This window comes from Sardina pilchardus, chromosome 10 (assembly GCF_963854185.1).
Source record: "Sardina pilchardus chromosome 10, fSarPil1.1, whole genome shotgun sequence".
Taxonomy (NCBI): Eukaryota; Metazoa; Chordata; class Actinopteri; order Clupeiformes; family Clupeidae; genus Sardina; species Sardina pilchardus.
The window spans coordinates 3829541-3835540 of record NC_085003.1 but is presented as its reverse complement, the minus strand read 5'-3'; positions in this window follow the sequence as shown (position 1 = coordinate 3835540).

Here is a 6000-nt window from a genome sequence, read left to right as displayed (position 1 = left end):
CTCTTTTATCATAGCTTGAAGTATTTTCTTTAGAACAAAAGGGATAACACCTTCTTGAACATCATGCATGACATCAGGTGGAAAGCGATGTAGAGATACAACAGGGGCGCAGTTTAGATCAGCGAAACAACATGGTCGCATTACACCATACACCACACCATTTTTCAAATCTTGCTGCACAGCCCTTAGATGGTACGTGTAGTTGTTCTCATCCCTCATCACAAACTCTTCCTCTCTGAACTTGGACCTCACCTCCTCTCTTGTAGCCATGCAAAACCGACATATTCGCCCATGACTGAAGTTCCTTGAGAGACCTGCTACAGCGTGAGCGGACAGGTTGTCACCTGAGATAGTGGCAATAGTGTCAAAGAAATTCTTTGACTGTCCATTGCACTCTAACAATACTCCTTCTGTCTCGAGTAGTTTCACATCTTCTATTAAAGGTCTAAATACGTCATCATAGTTGCTTGCGTCCTTGTGGATAAATTTATGCTTCACTAAGATGGAGAGGTAGATGTTCTGTGTTTTTGATGTGTAGCGATGGTGGAGATTTCCTAATTTGAAGTACACTGCAGTGAGCTTGTGCTTGCCTCTATTGGCCCCTAGGGGATTGACAACTTCAAATTCATCTACATAGAAGTGTAGGCGGATGCTGTTGTAATTACAAAGGAGTGGATGACCTTTACACTGCTCTCCATCACTGTAGTCCTCCAAAATGTCTGGAGGTTTTGCAACAGGCTCGGAGTTGAGCATTGCCCATACATCCTCATTTTTGGCCAATTTCTGCAAAAGGGCTGGAAGGGGGATATATTGGAGGTGGGCACAAGGACTTGGGTGATTCATGTGTACTGCAATGGTGATATAAGACCTAGTTTTTCAGTGCAATACTTTTGGAGCATCCAGTCACTGCTAATTTCTCTAATGCACTGCTCAAAGATGGAATTCTGGGCTAAAAGTTCAGCAAGATTTTCATCTTCACCTATGTTGATATGCAGGGTTTGTTCTAGATGGAACTTAAGTGCATCTGAAAAATGGGTGGTGAATGCCTGAAGGATGACTCTAAAATCTTGCACAATATCGGTGTGGACAACTGCAGGTATGCAGTGTTTCTCTCTCAATTTGAGAATAAACAAAGAAAGATTCCTCTTAAAGAGGAACAATGCAGGATTGGCGATTTCATCTCTGGTTTCGGTTTCGTTTTTCGTTTTCGCTCGTTTTATGCTTGCATATTTCTCTGCAGAGCTTCCCCGACAGCATTAGCGTTTTTTTTTTTTTTTTTACAAAAACACCAAAGACTCAGCAAGGCCTTTATATGTTCATATTTTAATGGTTAAGAAAAAAGAAACTTTTTTTTTCGGGGGGGGGGGGGGGGGGGGGGGAGAGCATCATCTTCACATGTCTTTCCTTTTCCTTCTTCTTAATTTTGCCCATTTGGCAGTCTCCAAGAGGAGCTCCTTCTCCTCCTCACTCAAACAAAGATCATCTGAGACCATCTCTTCCGTCTCTCTCGTTTTCTGCAGTTCCTCCTCTTCCATCTTTCTCTTTTTCCTTTCTTCATCTTTCTTCATCTTCTTTTCTGTCACTTTTTTCTCCATCTCTTTGTGCATTTGCTCCAGCCGTCTCTCTTTCTCTATCATCTTCTCCATTAGTCTTTCTTCCTCTTTTGTTTTAATCTCCATCTCTTTCAGTTTTCTCTTGCGTTCTATCGCTTCTTCTACCATCTCCTTCATTCGTCTGTCTTTCTCCATTGCTTGTCTCTCCATCTCTAAATAAATTCTCTCCTGATCTTTCAGTTCCTCCATCATCTCTTTTCTTTCTTTCAGCAGTCTCTCACACTGTCTCACTTTTGCCTCCATCTCTTTCATCCGTTGTTCATCCTCCTTTGCTTTTTTCTCTGCCTCTCTCAGAAATCTCTCACGCTCTCCCTCTCTCTTTTTCATCTCTCTTATTTTTCTCTCCTCATCCATCGCTCTTTTCTCCATCTCTCTCACCATTCTCTCCTGCTCTGTGGCTTTTTCTTCTGCCTCTCTCATCCATCTTTCTTCTTCCTTCACCTTTTGTATTAAAAGTTCTTCCTGTGTTCTCACATCCTCTTCTATTGCTCTCATTGTTCTTTCCTCGTCCTTTGCTGTTTTCTCCAGCTCTCCCAAGATCCTCTTCTGCTCGCTGGCTTTTTCCTCCATATCCCTCATATTCGTTTCTTCTTCCTTTGCTTTTTTCTGCATTCCTACCATTCTCTGCTCCTCTTTCGCTCTTTCTTCCAGCATTCGCATCCGTTCCTCCTCCCTCTGCACCTCATCTTTCTGCACCTCCATCTCTTTCCTCTTTACCAGCTCTCTTTCCTCTAGGCCTCCCATCCTTCTTTCCTGCTCTACAATGTTGGCCATCTGTCTAATCGTTCTCCCTTTCTCTCTCGCTATCTCTGCCATCCCGCTCACTAGTCTCTCTTCCTCCACTGTGTTTTCTCTCAGCATTCTTTCTCTCTCTCTTGCTGTCTCTTCCACCTCTCGTATCCTTCTTTCTTCCTCCATCACAGCTTTCCTAAACATTGCTTCGCACTCTCTCACCTTTAGTTCCATCTCCATGACTTGTCTTTCATCCTGCCTTATCTTTTCCCTCAGCATTCTCGCTCTCTCTCTCACTTTTTCTTCCATGTCTCGTATAAGTCTTTCCTCCTCCATCGCTTCTTCCCTGCACATTCTTTCTTTCTCTCTTACTGCCTCCATCATTTCTGAGAACTGTTTCTCCTTCTGCTTAACTTTCTCTCTCAAGAAACTCTCTGCCTTTCTCGCTCTGTCCACCATCTCCCTTATCGGTTGCTCTTGCTCCACTACTTTCTGTTTCAAGAGTCTCTCCTGCTCCTTCAACTTCTCTTCCCTTTCTCTTAAGAGGCTCTCTTCCTCCGCTGCTCTCTTTCTCAGTTTTTCCTCTTCTATCACCCTCTCCTCCTGATAGACACTGTAGATTTAAAAACACTGTGTTAATGACTGAATACATCATAAATGAACCAAAATGCTGGACAATCTCAAATATGAGTATTTTGCTTTAACATAAACTTCCGGTATCAGCTTATACATGTATAGAGCATCTCCCACCATCTCCAGTATCTATGTATGTATACTCTATAGTATTACAGTAATTTCCCGCATATAAGCCGCATTGTGTATAAGCCGCAGGACAGTGTTTTATGCAAGTTAAAAAAAACAAAACCATATTAACACCATATTAACTGCCCCCCTGTATTAACCTCATAGCTGAAGAAATTTTGCAAAATCAATGTATAAGCCGCGGCTAATAGTCGGGAAATTACGGTATTAATGTAAAGAATACATACCGCCACTCCCTCTGTCTTGTCCACCACTGTGGGCCCATTCCGCTCGCAGCCTCTCTCATCTGCCGCATCTCGTCCCTGATCTCGTCCTTCATCCTGTCCCTCGCCAGCTTTCTCTCCAGCTCCTCCAGCCACTGCTCCACCTCTCTCTTGTCGGGGACCTGGGAGCCGGGGTCCAGCTGGCCGTCAGAGGGGACACATGGAATCCCGCTTTCGGCCATATCTGGTTCAGCAGGTCTTGTGGTCTAACTGAGGTCTTCTGATTGTTTGTCTTTATTTCTCTCTGTTTGTAACACTGTTCAGGGGATGAGATACATCATTTGGCCCAGGTGAGACTCACTGTCTTTAATGAGAAACAAGTCTCGTTCATTTAGAATTTGATTTAACCCTAAAGTAAGTTATATTACACTGCTTATTTAAAGGTGCTCGTTCATAATAAATTATCACATATCACACATCAACCCCACCCTGACATATAGGTACACCCCCCTCACTCATACTTACCATTTGACCATAACCCCCCGACACACACACACACACACACACACACACACACACACACACACACACACACACACACACACACACACACACACACACACACACACCATTACATAACATTACATAACCCCCCTCAGACACACACACCATTGCACCCCAACCCCGGCTGTTGAGCAAAATAATTTCATACTTATAATTTCTTTTATGAGTAGGCTATGACAATTACTTGAACATTTCTATGTTTGTATAATTTTGTATCATTCAATCTTATTTTCATACAACTGTTTTCTTATGTGGTCTAGAATACTGACACAAAATGGTTGTACATTACATTAGACTCACCTGTACTCACCTGTACTTGTTCACTGATAGTTGTAGAATGAAGATCTGAAGCTCTTGACATCCCCTTTCAAGTGTTACCATGGTCACCATGACACCCATAGAATTGGATTATGACACATTACTGCATCACAATGATCCTAGAACTCAATGTAAGACTGAGAAGTGGCCTGCTGTTTTTTTTTTTTGCAATATTGTTTACAGTTTTTTATGATTGTTTACACTAAAATATACATTTCCACACAATTTGTAAAATTCCACTCCAAGGAGCAAAAGACCTCCACAGATTTGCACAACATTACACACAATGCTTCACCCTTATTGCAACATTACTTACACAGTGATTTGTAACACACATTTTCACCTGTAAATACTTAAAATATTCAGTTTGCAGCATCAGTGTTGTGTGGTGCTTGATAAGTTTATAGTAGGCCTATTTCTAGGAGAGCGCCTGGACGGATGAAACAATTTTCGGTTAAACGTTGTTTTCAAAGACGACGTTACAAAAATAAACATTTTTTTTGTGTGATCAGCAGTGTTGTAGTACTCGAGTCCAGGACTCGGAGTCTTTAGCTAAATTTAGAGACTCGTGACTTGACTTGGACTTGAGCACTGAATGACTCGGACTTGGACTCGGACTCGAACATTCAAAGCATTCAGACTCGAAAATTGAGGCGAAGACTCGACTTTGCCCATGAGTTTTGTGTTTACAGTTTGCTTACCATTCATTCCTGCAGACGCCCTTGTATGAAAGTTCATAGCAACCGCCATTAGGACTTTTTAGTTTTTAGTTTAAAACCTTATAGACTATGCTTACTTTAGTGCGGAACATGGACTCGACTTGACCAAAAAGTACTCGACTTGAATCAATATTGACTCGACTCGGACTTGACATTTTTTTAATGACTTGGACTTGACTCGGACTCGGACACTGGAGACTCGAACCTGGACTCGGACTCGAGGCATAGTGACTTGACTACAACACTGGTGATCAGCAACTCACATGTGTGGTCTCTTAAAATCTTGTGATATTTGGTAGGATATGTATGACGATTGTGGTGTAATTTAAGTTTGAACAGAAGTGGTCATTTGTTTCAAATGTCCCGAGTGGCAGGGACAGTTTAAACGCTGGGGTAGGACAAATGAAACATTGTCAAATCTAAAGAAACTGTAAACATTATTCACGTTTTCATGTAATATACCTGTCAAGGGACATGTTTTGTAAGTGCTGTTACATTTTTAGGAGAATTCTCGCAATATTTAAGTAATTATCAAATAATATTTGCTGCATTCAAATGCACATTTGGACTAATGAGGTCGGTGGGAGTCATAGCTATATCTATATAGCTTTATCATTAATATACTGATTTAACTTCATTATTTTACAGATTTAAGTCATGTTGAGTGACGTGCACTTGATCAGCCTAACATATTTGTTTAAAAATACAAGGTCAACCGGAAGACGACGTCATGTTACATTTGTCCCGACAGTGACTTCTCGCAGCAAAACCCGTTTTTCTCCTAAACTAACTAACTTTGACATTGCATACAGTAGGATAAGTTACACTACCAATTCATCTATTGTTTGAACATGATAGTATTACATGACGCCATAAATACAACTTGATATTTGAAAAAATCGGCGTAATAGAACATTTACTTGGCGCACGTCAAAATGCTTTATCGGGTCTAACGGCGCAGTCACACGCTTGCGTCCGCCAACGTTCGTCCGTTGTTTTCCCATTCACTTTACATTGGCTGGACTTCATTTCATGCCGCACTGAATTGTGGGTCCGATGCGTTGCCTGAGATACGTTGCCTCCGCTAAA